The 14,297-nt window shown below is 43.0% G+C and overlaps 1 long non-coding RNA gene across 1 annotated transcript; it reads left to right on the forward strand.

Moving 5' to 3' along the window:
- The first annotated feature begins 304 nt into the window (after positions 1-304).
- Positions 305-12,863, forward strand: LOC101485548 (uncharacterized). The gene is made up of 3 exons (XR_001342491.4): positions 305-818; positions 8,829-8,964; positions 10,253-12,863. It is a non-coding gene; the product is annotated as an uncharacterized LOC101485548 (long non-coding RNA).
- The last annotated feature ends 1,434 nt before the right edge of the window (positions 12,864-14,297 follow it).

Consider the following 14,297-nt stretch of genomic DNA (forward strand, 5'->3'; position numbering starts at 1 on the left):
TGGTCTCAGCCTCAGATACTCAATTAATCAAAGTGATGTCATGACAAAAATGAATGACCAACAAAACATTTTTCTCCTTCATTTCTATCAAACAATGCTGTATGTAACGTGTCTCGCGGTTAGTATCATGGTTGCTAGGCAACCCTAACAGCGCGACAAAGCCCATTTCACAAGCCTCTCACTTCCGCACTTCTCGTACTTATAGTACGCGCCGTACGTAGTGCGCGTAGAGCGCGTACTTCAAGCGTGCAGACCCTGAATTGGGACACAGCCTACGCCCTTGCCATCTTCTGTAGTTTCAACAGGCGGACATCCGGTGTCACGTTGTTACAGAGAGACGAGTGTAAGGCTGTTCCAATTCTCAGCACCGCTCCTCTCTTTCCCTGAGTCCTTAGCAATTCTCCTTCCCACGATGACGTTTTCCTCGAGCCACGGAAAAGAGTTTAGGAAAAGGAGATAGGCCCTAATTTTGAAATACCCCACGTGGTTACGTTGTTTAGCTGAGTCACGTGATCGCACAGCAACAAATCACAGCGGAGCCAAATAAAGGGGGCGGAGCAAAGTGTGTGTGCAGGAGAGGAGTCGAGCAGAGAGAGCTGCTTTTTCATGAAACGGGAGTAAAGTAGTAAACGTACAGGAACATATACCACTACCAACGTTTGGATCGATATCTGCATCGATCTGCACACCCTTGTCTCCTGGATCCTAGCTGGGATCAGCGTGAACCACGTGGGTCTCTGCTACCTGATCTGTTTCCTGTTTGGAAAGACTTTAAGCTTCATCAAGGAGTCTCTCTCGGTTTGTGAGCTCATCTAAAGGTAAGCACGGAGCTAACTTTAATGTGGGTTCAGTTTATGCTGAGTTTATCTCTGTTGAGAATAATAGATTGCTTCGTATACATTGGAGTTAGACAGACTGTAGAGTTTGTGATTGCTTGCAACGTTAGAATATGACGGTTGCTAGAGGGTAAGAACAAAAGGATGGGGTGCAGGGCAGGAGAACAACCAACCCCCAGGACATGAAGCCACAGGTACAAGCCTGGGAGAGGGAAATCAGCCTTTAGAATAGGACTTCATAGGATGATCTACAGATGCATCTGTATTTCATTTTCTTCCAGCGCTAATAAAGATGTCTGATTTTGGAAATAAAATTATCCGCCTGGTCGCTCCCATCAAAAATCCGTGAAGAACTTCAACAGCTCCTGAATGAGCTCTTCTGTTGCTCTTCTCGGTCCGTTAAGAGTTTATTGTGAATAGAGCAGGGCGATATGACCAAAAATATTTATCACGATATACATTTGAAAATTTGCGATAACGATATAATTGACACTAGACAAAATACTTTACAACTCCACAACTTTATTAGTGCAAAAAACCCCATCAATGTATTTTCACTTAAACAAGCAGCTGTTTTTTTATGTGCATTTAAGTTATATAAAAATGTAACAGTGCAAATTCCTTGCTGACAGTTTAACCAAAAGACATTTCCATTGGAAATTGGCTGACATATCCTCAGCATAACCATGTATAATATCCACAAAACTTAAAAAGAGGTTATACACACACAATACGGTAATATTATGTTGAAGCACAGTACGTATCACTCCGCGAGGCTCCTTCCTACGATAGCCATAATGTTCCCACAATCCATCAAGCAGTGCGGCTTCGTAGCTTAGCAAAGTCGTACTAAACATTTGACAGATTTTCGAACACCGTGTACCACATAAAATCGTTTCGAGGTCAGTAAACACAACCAGAATTCATACATAAGGCACACGGGATTATAAAGGGCACTGTCGATTTTCAGAAAAATCAAAGGATTGATTTTAAGTGTGGCGTATTTTCCAAACAACACGGTAATAACGACGGCCGCTAGCATGCTCTACCAAAAATAGTGCTTTGTTGTGTATCTGATGGACGAAAGCCAAACCAGTTCCACACCACTGAAGTTGCAGCATTTTTACAAACCAATTCTGGTTCATCTGTTTCATTTAATGATCTACTTTCGCTCTTCTCATTCTGCGTCGCAGCCATGTACGTATGTAAACAAAGGCACTGCGCATGCGCGTTTTATCCATATTCTATTGCGATATGTCATTTTCCTATCGTTGCCCATTCACGGTATTACGGTATTACCATTCACGGTATTATCATACCGTGAATGGTATGATATAGCCCAGCCCTAATTGTGAACACATTAAAAGAAGAGTGAGAGGAAACCAACACCAACTAATCATTAGCTCAGCATGAGAAGCTGAGCGTTTGCTTGCTTGTTCACTTATTTCCATCGTGCTTTGACTGCAGCTGTAACCTGACAAATTCCAGCAGGATTTGTAAAAAGTGTTTTGATAGACACACAAACCTGGACAGCTTATGATACTAACTGCTGGAAAGGTTTCATGCAGCATTGTTTGACAGAAATGAAGGAGAATTTTTTCTTCTTCATCTATTTGTTTTAATTTTATCTTTGTTTGATTTTTTTGAGTATCTGATGCTGAGACCGTGAGACTGTAAAAACATGATTGTTGGGCTTCATTTTTCTACTGAACAGTCATTTTAAGATGAGCTAGTAAATAACAATTAGCTAATGTTGTTCAGGAGACTAAAGTCATCTCACTTTGGTAATGTAAATATAAAGTTATTTCTATATTAATCATTATTAGTTATTACAGCAGTGAACTTAAACTCTGTGTCAAATAAGTTGCATTGATCTTTGTTTATTATAACTTTATATCTTCACTGACAGACAAGTATCTTTGACAGTATATATATATATATATATATATATATATATATATATATATATATATATATATAAAACACCCAGCACGCCCCTGCGGGCGGTTTATCCTTCAAGCTCGGGTCCTCTACCAGAGGCCTGGGAGCTTGAGGGTCCTGCGCAGTATCTTAGCTGTTCCCAGGACTGCGCTCTTCTGGACAGAGATCTCCGATGTTGTTCCTGGGATCTGCTGGAGCCACTCGCCTAGCTTGGGAGTCACCGCACCTAGTGCTCCGATTACCACGGGGACCACCGTTACCTTCACCCTCCACATCCTCTCGAGCTCTTCTCTGAGCCCTTGGTATTTCTCCAGCTTCTCATGTTCCTTCTTCCTGATATTGCTGTCATTCGGAACCGCTACATCGATCACTACGGCCGTCTTCTTCTGTTTGTCTACCACCACTATGTCCGGTTGGTTAGCCACCACCATTTTGTCCGTCTGTATCTGGAAGTCCCACAGGATCTTAGCTCGGTCATTCTCCACCACCCTTGGGGGCATCTCCCATTTTGACCTCGGGACTTCCAGGTTATACTCGGCACAGATGTTCCTGTACACTATGGCCACTTGGTTATGGCCTTCCATGTATGCCTTGCCTGCTAGCATCTTGCACCCTGCTGTTATGTGCTGGATTGTCTCTGGGGCATCTTTACACAGCCTGCACCTGGGGTCTTGCCTGGTGTGATAGACCCCAGCCTCTATGGATCTTGTGCTCAGAGCTTGTTCTTGTGCTGCCATGATTAGTGCCTCTGTGCTGTCTTTCAGTCCAGCTTTGTCCAGCCACTGGTAGGATTTCTGGATATCAGCCACCTCCTCTATCTGCCGGTGGTACATACCGTGCAGGGGCCTGTCCTTCCATGATGGTTCCTCGTCTCCCTCCTCTTTCTTGGGTTTCTGCTGCCTGAGGTATTCACTGAGCACTCGGTCAGTTGGGGCCATCTTCCTAATGTATTCTTGGATGTTCGTTGTCTCATCCTGGACTGTGGTGCTGACACTCACCAGTCCCCGGCCCCCTTCCTTCCGCTTAGCGTACAGCCTCAGGGTGCTGGATTTGGGGTGAAACCCTCCATGCATGGTAAGGAGCTTTCTTGTCTTTATGTCAGTGGCTTCTATCTCCTCCTTTGGCCAGCCTATTACCCCAGCAGGGTACCTGATCATGGGCAGGGCGTACGTGTTGATGGCCCGGATCTTGTTCTTACCATTCAGCTGACTCCTCAGGACTTGCCTGACCCTCTGCAGGTACTTGGTGGTTGCAGCTTTTCTAGCGGCCTCTTCATGGTTCCCATTCGCCTGTGGGATCCCCAAGTACTTGTAACTGTCCTCTATGTCTGCAATGTTGCCTTCTGGTAGTTCAATCCCCTCAGTTCTGACTACCTTCCCTCTCTTTGTTACCATCCGACTACACTTCTCCAGTCCGAACGACATTCCAATGTCATTGCTGTATAGCCTGGTAGTGTGGATCAGTGAATCGATGTCTCGTTCACTCTTGGCATACAGCTTGATGTCATCCATGTACAGGAGGTGGCTGACAACTGCTCCGTTCTGTAGTTGGTATCCGTAGCCAGTCTTGTTAATGATCTCACTGAGGGGGTTCAGGCCTATGCAGAACAGCAGTGGGGACAGAGCATCTCCTTGGTAGATCCCGCACTTGATGGTGACTTGTGCTATGGGCTTGGAGTTGGCCTCTAGTGTTGTACGCCACATCCCCATTGAGTTCCTGATGAAGGCTCTTAGGGTCCCATTGATCTTGTACAATTCTAGGCATTCCAGTATCCAGCTGTGGGGCATTGAGTCATAGGCCTTCTTGTAATCAATCCAGGCAGTGCACAGGTTGGTCAGTCTGGTCTTGCAGTCTCGGCTGATTGTTCTGTCTACCAGTAGCTGGTGTTTTGCGCCTCTGGTATTCTTGCCAATTCCTTTCTGTGTCCCGCTCATGTATTGACCCATGTGCCTGTTCATCTTAGCCGATATGATGCCTGACAGGAGCTTCCATGTAGTACTGAGGCAGGTTATTGGTCGGTAGTTGGAGGGGACCGGTCCCTTCTTGGGGTCCTTGGGGATCAGGACCGTCCGGCCTTCAGTTAGCCATTCCGGGTGTCTCTCGTTAACTAGCAGCTGGTTCATTTGTGCTGCCAGACGCTCGTGGAGTGCAGTCAGCTTCTTCAGCCAGTAGGCGTGAACCATGTCGGGCCCTGGTGCTGTCCAACTCTTCATACTGGAGACCCTTTCTTGGATATCTACCACTGTGATGGTTACTGGACCCTGTTCAGGGAGGTCGCTGTGTTCAGCCCTCAGATCCTCTAGCCACTGAGCATTGCCGTTATGGGTTGCATCCTTCTCCCATATGCTCTTCCAGTATTGCTCCGTCTCCAGCCTTGGTGGTGCTGTTCTCTTATTGTTCCCTTGCCACTGAGAGTACACCTTTGCTGGTTCTGTGGAGAACAGCTGGTTTATTCTCCTGCCTTCTATCTCTCTGGTGTACCTCCTCAAGCGGCTGGCCAAGGCTGTGAGTCTTTGCTTGGCAGTTTCCAAGGCCTCAGGTATGGACAGCTTGCTGTATTTCTTAGGCACCTTATTTGTCGCACCTTTCTGCAACTCCGTTAGTTGGCTAACCTCCCTCCGTGCTACTTTGATCTTGCCCTCTAGCCTCCTTCTCCATGGAGGGTACTGCCCCTTGTCGCTGTTCAACTTGTAGCCAAGCATCTCACTGATCACTGTTGCCGTTTTGTAGATCAGCTTGTTAGTGTCGGTAATCGTGGTTGTAGGTATTGCCCGTAGTGCTGCATTAACATCATCTAGCAGACCTTCTGAGGGAACTTCACGTAATCTTGGTAACCGGCTACGGGGGATCCAGGTTTCAAGCTTGGCCATGATCCTATTTTTCAGGTCAGTTCCTCTCGCACTCAACGATCCTTCTCCTATCGCACTTGGGGCTATGTACCCAATCTCGGGTGGGGGTGATGATATCTCCCCCCTGACCTGGCGTCCTGACTCCTCCTTGCCGTAGCATTTGTGTTGTACCTCGTCAATCTCTAGCTGTGAGAGCAGTCCCTTCTTTCGAATGTTGGAACACTGAGCTACTAGTTGTTTCGCCGTCATTGTGGATGTTGGGTATCGAAGAATCCATAGGTCCCTCATCCTATTCATGTAGCCCCTTCCGCCGGGGTTACTTGCATAGTAGCATTCCAACAACGCCCTGTTTTTCGTCTCTTGCCCACCGATGCCTTCTTTTTATATATATATATATATATATATATATATATATATATATATATATATATATATATATATATATATATATATATATATATAACAATTACAGCAATATGATGCAACAAATAATAATAATAATAATACAACAGCCTCTTGCCATTTTTTGTGTTTCTTTTTATGCCTGACTAACTGATTTCAATTGAAAGCCTGCGTGCGCTAGTACCGCTTGCCACGAGTTCCCAGAATCTTTTGCGGTTTTACCCCTTAATGACGTCACATGTTCAATCTCTATACAACTACAGTGTGGGCCATTTATATGGATACACTGCAATAACATGGGAATGGTTGGTGATATTAAAGAAGCTGTTGTATTATTAACTGCAATAGTCGGTTGCATGACAGCCACGGGAAGCCGACGGGTAAAGAGATCGGTTTTTATCGGATTACGTCGTTGAAGAGAAATTGTTCAAGCCATGTTTCCAAAGTAACAAAGAGCCGGAGCAACACTCTGGAGCAACACTCCAGCTCACATGTTTGTCTGCTCCAAGCATTCCCACAAAGGTCAGTGTTTTGTAGTAGTTAATATGTCATTTTTCATAACATAATTGGTGATATAGGTTACAAGCAAGTCTGGCGCTGAACAGAAATTGTGGCGCTATGCTCCTTTGTTTATTGTGCATAAATAGTGAATTGTCCTGACACAATATTGCGTTTCACTTCTGTTATTACCATGGTACATTGACAAAAACATATACTTTTATTCACAGGATAAACAGCATAAAACATTTTTTTTGTATCACTAATTGCCCAGTATGATTACAGCATACGATATTATTGTCACTGCTACATTTCTGTAATGCGTACCAGAAATTATTACTAATTAATTACCGTTGAGCTCAAAGGTCCTATTAATAAACGGTTAACAAATGTGTATTTATGAAGACGATTTGTGAGACTGGTAAACTTACCTTTGTTCGTACGATGGTCTTTCGTTCTACACTGTGCATTTCAAGGTCCTGTACCCATCCGTTCATGAGTGTATGCACTCACTCTAAGAACCGTATAATTATAAATCTGAGCGTGGTGAAAGTTGGGCAGCACGTTAACGTCTTTTGTCTGTGTGCTCGTAAGGGTCTAACCCTTTCACTCGTTTGATTTTTTTTCTTGTATCTTTTCTTTAACTTTTCATCAAGTCTGTCTTTGTATGGACCGGCATTGTTCTCCTTCGTTTTGTACATACCTGTTTTGGAGGGCAAAGACAAAGCAAGAAGGTATTGGAACCGGAGAATGAACGTTTTGCGGTGCTGCAAATGCTTGCATTTGATGCATTGCTTGGATTGTTTTGCCACTAGTACCCGGCATGCAATGCTCAAAAGTCACGTCGTCTGTCAAACTCTATAACGTTGCTTCTACTGTGCTTGGCTGCTTGTGAACAGTAGGCTTATGCAATGGCGCCCTCTTGTGTCGCTCCACTTCACCGTCACTCTCTGCAGCTGCCGTCTTCTTAATGAGCTTCTCAACAGCACTGGCTAGGGCGAGTTTTCACTGTAGCTCAGAAATGCCAACACAGGCACGGGTTCTTCAAGACGGGCGCTTTGCGGCATTTATTGAATGTCATGAAAGCTACAAACATAGAATACAAAGGCTTTAAGTGCTTCAGTCTGTTAAAAGTAACACTTGTACTTTAACTTTTTAAAGCCGGTTTATTTCAAAAATAAAACTATGAAGACACTCAAAATAAATTTCCTGTGGTGGGAAACTATTTTATGCAACTTTTTTGTATTTACAGTTTTGAGGGATAAGCCTCTTTAATTTCTCTAACTAGAAATATATGTTAAAAAAACAATTATTTTTTTTGTAATTTATTGCACTTTTTTGCAATTTATGTAATTACTATGCACTTAATGCATACATATTATTAAAATTTGGGCTATAATGGTTGTATTGATGTATATCAACTTGAAATGCTCCCAAAAATGGCACTACAGCAGGTAAAAATATAATATAAGCTCTGGCGGACTTGGTTCTTTGGTAGGTCTTAAAGGGTTAACAAAAAAAAAAATCACCTATGGCCACCTTTCACTTCGGAGGTCCTAGAACAGTGGTTCTTAACCTGCGTTCGATCAAACCCTAGGGGGTCGGTGAGTCGGTCTCAGGGGTTCGGCAGAACCTCCGCTGTGACATACACGGCCCAGTAAAAAAAAAAATGTATGTCTTGAATTCGAAAAAAATCGTATTGCGTATATGAAACTGGTGTGGTTCAGTACCTCCAAAAAGGTTAAGAACCACTGTCCTAGAAGAATTACTTTACAGTCTTGTGTATTCTAAATTAAAACATAAAATAATTAGAACACCATACATTACAAATTTTCACAATGTTGCAATACAATTGCAAGAAAATACCAGTTAGTAGAGACAAACCAGGCTTCTGTAGGATAGCTCACTGAACTAAGCGTGATTATTAAACGTGGGCCTCACAGCCTTTATGATCACGCCCAAACCTTGCGATAATAGCAGTGCAACAAAAAGATGTTCTTTGTGTCACGATAAACATGTCTCCTACATAAGATAGAATGCACCTACTGTACATAATATTGTCCAAAGAAATGTACAAGCAAGAACATTTTAACTGCTCGAACCAACTATTAACCTTCTTTATACATAAGCCATTTCCGTGACTCTTAGGCAGTGATATGTAGGGCAGTCAGTGGCTTTTTCCCTTTTAGATTGTTGTAGGCAACTGATTACTTTCTATCTGAGGTTTCACCTTGAAGCTTCATAGGTATTGTTGTCAATGAGGAGCGTAGTAATGTTTATTTGCTCTGTTTCTTTTTGTCAGGGATGTGTGTATATACTTTTTGTGTCCCAGCTGAGTAACAGGAGCAGAAGAGTATGGTGGAGCAGCGGAAGGACAATTTCAGCCATTTGGACTCAGCTCAGCCACTACAGAGGAAACAATGACTTCAACACAAAAGGTGAGAAAAATATCACAGTTACACTGTTATTGAAACAGTGTGCACAGCTGGTTGTGTGTATATATATATATGTGTGTATATATATGTGTGTGTATATATGTATGTATATATATATATATATATGTATGTGTGTGTATGTATATATATATATATATATATATATATATATATATATATATATATATATATATATATATATATATATATATATATATATATATATATATATATATATATATATATATATATATATATATATATATATATATGGAGGAGCCCTGGATGGAAAAGATAATGCTGCTGTTAACGGGTTTTTAAAAACCAACCGCTGCTCCACTATACTCTTCTGCTCCTGTTACTCAACATTCACAATCAAAAACCACAGCAGTTACAAGAAAATACAAACATGATATTTTATCAGCACACATTGAAACAACAATATCATCAGTTAAACTCACAATTTTTTATGAGTAAAATATTTTCTCCGCTGATCAATATTTCTTCAATAATGTCATTTTCATTACAACTCCCATTGTAGCACATCATTGTAATGTGATACTATCACCACAAGGTTGTGGAAACACACCAACAATGTGTTTGTTGTCACATTAAATTCCACTAATCAGAATCAGAATCAGAATACTTTATTGATCCCTGGGGGAAATTATTTTTTGTTACAGTGCTCCATTTTAAACCAACATTAAGACAAGACAGACAATACGCTAACTAAGAATAGTACAATATATACATATATATACATACATACATACATAAGTCACTTATAAATAAATATTTGGAAAAGAAACATGTGTAGTTGTAGCAGCAAACAGTGTGTTAAGTGGATGCGTTGTACAGGGAGATGGCCACAGGCAGGAATGATTTCCTGTGTCGTTCAGTGGTGCTTTTCGGTAATCTCAGTCTCTCACTGAACGAGCTCCTGTGACTGACCAACATGTCATGGAGTGGGTGGGAGGTGTTATCCAACATTGTCTTTATCTTGGACAGCATCCGCCTCTCCGACACCACCTTGAGGGAGTCCAGCTCCATCCCCACAACATTGCTGGCCTTACGGATCAGTTTATTAAGTCTGTTGGCATCTGCGACCCTCAGCCTGCTCCCCCAGCATGCAACAGCATAGAGGATCGCACTGGCCACCACAGACTCATAGAAAATCCTCAGCATTTTCTGGCAGATGTTGAAGGACCTCAGTGGATGGAGGGAGGGAGTTCCAGTTTGTTCCATTACTGCATTTCACTCACTGCCTCTGTTTGTATCTCTGTCACTGCAGGACCAACATGAGGCGAAAAGTCAGCGCTCTCAGGAGGCCGACAAACCTCACAGAAGAAAAGGAGAGAAAACATACAGCTGTGATGAGTGTGGGAAGGATTTTACCCGGGCTGGAGAATTAAAAAGACACCAACTCTTCCATAGTGGAGTTAAAGCGTACAGCTGTGACTTGTGTGGCAAGTCTTTTACCCTGGCTCAAAGCTTAAAGACACACAAACTCATCCACAGTGGAGTGAAACCGTACAGCTGTGACTTGTGTGGAAAGTCTTTTACCCTGGCTCAAAACTTAAAAACACACCGACTCATCCACAGTGGAGTTAAAGCATATAGCTGTGACTTGTGTGGAAAGTCTTTTACTCTGGCTGGAGGTCTAAAAAAACACAAAGTCATCCACAGTGAAGTTAAACCTTACAGCTGTGACTTGTGTGGAAAGTCTTTTACTCAGGCTGGAGGTTTAAAAATACACCAACTCATCCACAGTGGAGTTAAACCTTACAGCTGTGAGTTGTGTGGAAAGTCTTTTACCCGGGCTGGATGCTTAAAAACACACAGACTCATCCACAGTGGAGTTAAAGCACACTACTGTCACTTGTGTGGAAAGTCTTTTAATCAAGCCCAAAACTTAAAAACACACCAACTCATCCACAGTGGAGTTAAACCTCACAGGTGTGACTTGTGTGGAAAGTCTTTTGCCCTGGCTGATAGCTTAAAAACACACCAACTCATCCACAGTGGAGTTAAAGCATTCAGCTGCAACTTGTGTGGAAAGTCTTTTACCCATCGTCAAGGCCTAAAATCACACCATATCATCCACAGTGGAGTTAAAGCACACAGCTGTGAGTTGTGTGGTAAGGCTTTTGCTCAAAATAGCGACTTACAGAGGCATCTAGTTACCCACTCTGGAATTAAGGCCTACAGCTGCGACTTTTGTGGAAAAAGGTTCAGTGAAAAAAAGTACCGAAATATTCACCTACGGATTCACACTGGAAATGATGTTTGCTGCTGTGATCAGTGTGGGAAACCATTTACAACAGATGCACAGTTACAACAACACATGTTTAGCCACACTGAGGAGAGACCTTACAAATGTGACCTGTGTGAGAAGACTTTTAAAGCTCCACATCACCTGAAAAAACACCAACAGATCCACACCAGAAATTAACTCTACAAGTGCAGTTACTGTGAGATATGTATTTATTTTTATCTTGTAATTGTAACCCGAGTGTTTGGAACAAGTCTGATCAGTAAACTTATGGAATTATACTGAATTAACTGTTTGGAAAAATGAAGAGGCATTTTCACCCAGTAAGCTGAGTGTTATAATGTAAACAGTGAAATGTAATTGGATATTGGCAGAGTTGACTTATACTGTCTTTGCATAGAAGCAGAATGATAAAGATGGATCCAGTTCTCAGCCCTGTCGTCACTGTGGTGGTGGGAAAGAGTTTCTCTGTGGCCTTTGTGGAAAAACCTCCAATCATCAACGGGACTTTAAACCACATCAACGTAGACACACTGGAGACAAAATGAACTACTGCAAAGAATGTGGGAGAGGCTTCCACACACCAAGTACATTAAAAATGCATGAACTCTTCCACAGCGGGGTCAAAAAGTACATCTGTGACCGGTGAGGGTTATCCTTCACCACTTCACGTGAGCTTAAAGAAAAAGCAATAAGTGAATCCACAAAGAAGAGACACCATACAACTGCAGACACTGTGACAAAAGCTTCTCACAATCAGGTCATTGTAACAAACATGAATGTACACACATGGAAGTGAACTTCAGCTGTGACCCCAAGCTGTACATTAACTGTTTCACTGTTACCAATGTGCATTCACTTCATTATCTGCTCTGTGCAAACATCAGCCTGATCATGCAGGACTGAAATCACTGGATCACAATGAATCTGAAGAGAGAGAAAGATCCTCTTCTGGTTTCAGGGTTGGACTTAAAAACCTTGATCGGGCTCTACAGAGTTTAGATGGAATCTCCTGTAAAGAGTGTCAGCTGATGTCACTCTTGGATCTGATGAGGTAGCTCTGATTTCTGGACCTGCAGTGAATAATCCTGAATGTTACATTTAGGAAGCTGCATGTATAGATAAGAATAAGAAGAACTTTATTTATCCAGAGGGAAATTCTTTTGTCATGTACATGCTCAAAGCAGCAGGAGAGACAGAGGAACAGATGAATAAGATATAAGATATACAATATATACAATAAGAATAGTAGTGTACAGTAATATACCGTAGGATAGTGCAAGACATAGTATCAGATAACTAACGAAGTAATATATATAACTATATCCTGGTGAATAAATAACTTAACTATCAGTGCAGGCGATTCTAGAAAGTGACAAAGTATTGTGCAATAGAATAAAGGGAGTAGCAGCGTATGATGGGGGGATGAAACAAATATTCAATAAGGTACTGTTGGGTAATATTACACGGTCTGAAAGGGAACAGAATAACATTGGTAATCGTCTCAGGAAAATTATCTACAGAGTGAGGAAGAGTTATACAGTCTTATTGCCACCGACACAAAGGATTTACTGTGGCGATCTCTGCATTTCGGGGCAATGAGTCTTTTGCTGTGTTTGCTCTGATGGTCCATGATAGAAACAAGCTTTTTTAGCATTCTCCTTTCAGACACCACCTCCAGGTTCTCAAGTCTGACACCCAGGACAGAACTAGCCTTTCTAATCAGTTTGTTCAGCCTTTTGGCATCAGCTGTCTTCACCCCACTTCCCCAGCACACAGCTGCAAAGAACACGACGCTCTCCAACACCGAGTGATAGAACATGGTCAGCATATTCCTACCAACATTGAAGGATCTAAGTCGCCTCAGTAGGAAAAGCAGACTCTGCCCTTTTTTGAAGATAGCATTGGTGTTCTTGGTCCAGTCCAGTTTACAGTCCAAGTGTACCCCCAGTACCAGTAGTCCTCAACTATCTCCACATCAGCCCCACTGATGGTGACAGGGTTAGGAGGAGGAGCCTGCTTCCTAAAATCCATAATCAGTTCCTTTGTCTTTGTGATGTTAAGTTGTAGGTGGTTTAGCTCACACCACTCGACAAAGCTGTCGACCACACTCCTGTACTCCTCCTCCTGTCCATCCCAGAGCCCACAGTGGTAGAGTCATCTGAGAATTTCTGCAGATGACATGACTGAGACTTGTACCTGAAGTCAGATGTGTAGAGAGTGAAGAGGAAGGGGGATAGGACTGTCCCCTTGCGGCGCCCCCGTGCTGCTCAAGATGTTATCTTAGCGGGAGCTCTTCAGTCGGACATGCTGTGGTCGACTTGTTAAATAGTCCGTAATCCAACCAACCACTGGGGCATCCACCTGCATTTCTGTGAGCTTATTCCCCAGCAGTGATGGTCTGATTGTGTTAAAAGCACTGGAGAATTCAAAGAACATGACCCTCACAGTGCTCCCAACAATGTCCAGGTGAGAATAAGCCTGGTCCAGCAGGTAGATGATGGCATCCTCCAAGCCATACGAGGTTGATAAGCAAACTGCAGGGGGTCCGGCCAAGGCTCCACCAGCAGACACAGATGTTTCAGGATGAGTCTCTCCAGCGTCTTCATGACATGTGAGGTCAGAGCCACTGGCCTGTAGTCACCGAGGGTGGACGGGTTGATCTTTTTAGGGACAGGAACCAGGCAGGATGTCTTCCAGAGTGATGGGACTATGTGCATTTCCAGACTCATGTTGAAGATCCGTTGTAGAACTCCAGACAGCTGGCAAGCACAGCACCTGAGGGCCCTGGGACTGACACCATCAGGGCCAGCAGCTTTGCTGGAGTGGAGTCTGCCCAATTCTCTTTTGATGTCATCTGCTGAGAGGGACAGGGTGAGACAGTCTGAGGGGGCAGGAGAGGGGGGAGGCGAAAGGACAAGATGGGAATAGCTGGGTGTGGAGACAGGAGACGCAGGGCAGTCAAACCTATTGAAGTGCAGATTAAGGTTGTTATCACTTTTGACGTCCCCATCCATCCCAACACCTCTCTTTTGTCTCAGGTCCGTGATAGTCCGCATTCCAT

The sequence above is a fragment of the Maylandia zebra genome, linkage group LG3, assembly GCF_041146795.1.
Source record: "Maylandia zebra isolate NMK-2024a linkage group LG3, Mzebra_GT3a, whole genome shotgun sequence".
In the NCBI taxonomy this organism is placed as follows: domain Eukaryota; kingdom Metazoa; phylum Chordata; class Actinopteri; order Cichliformes; family Cichlidae; genus Maylandia; species Maylandia zebra.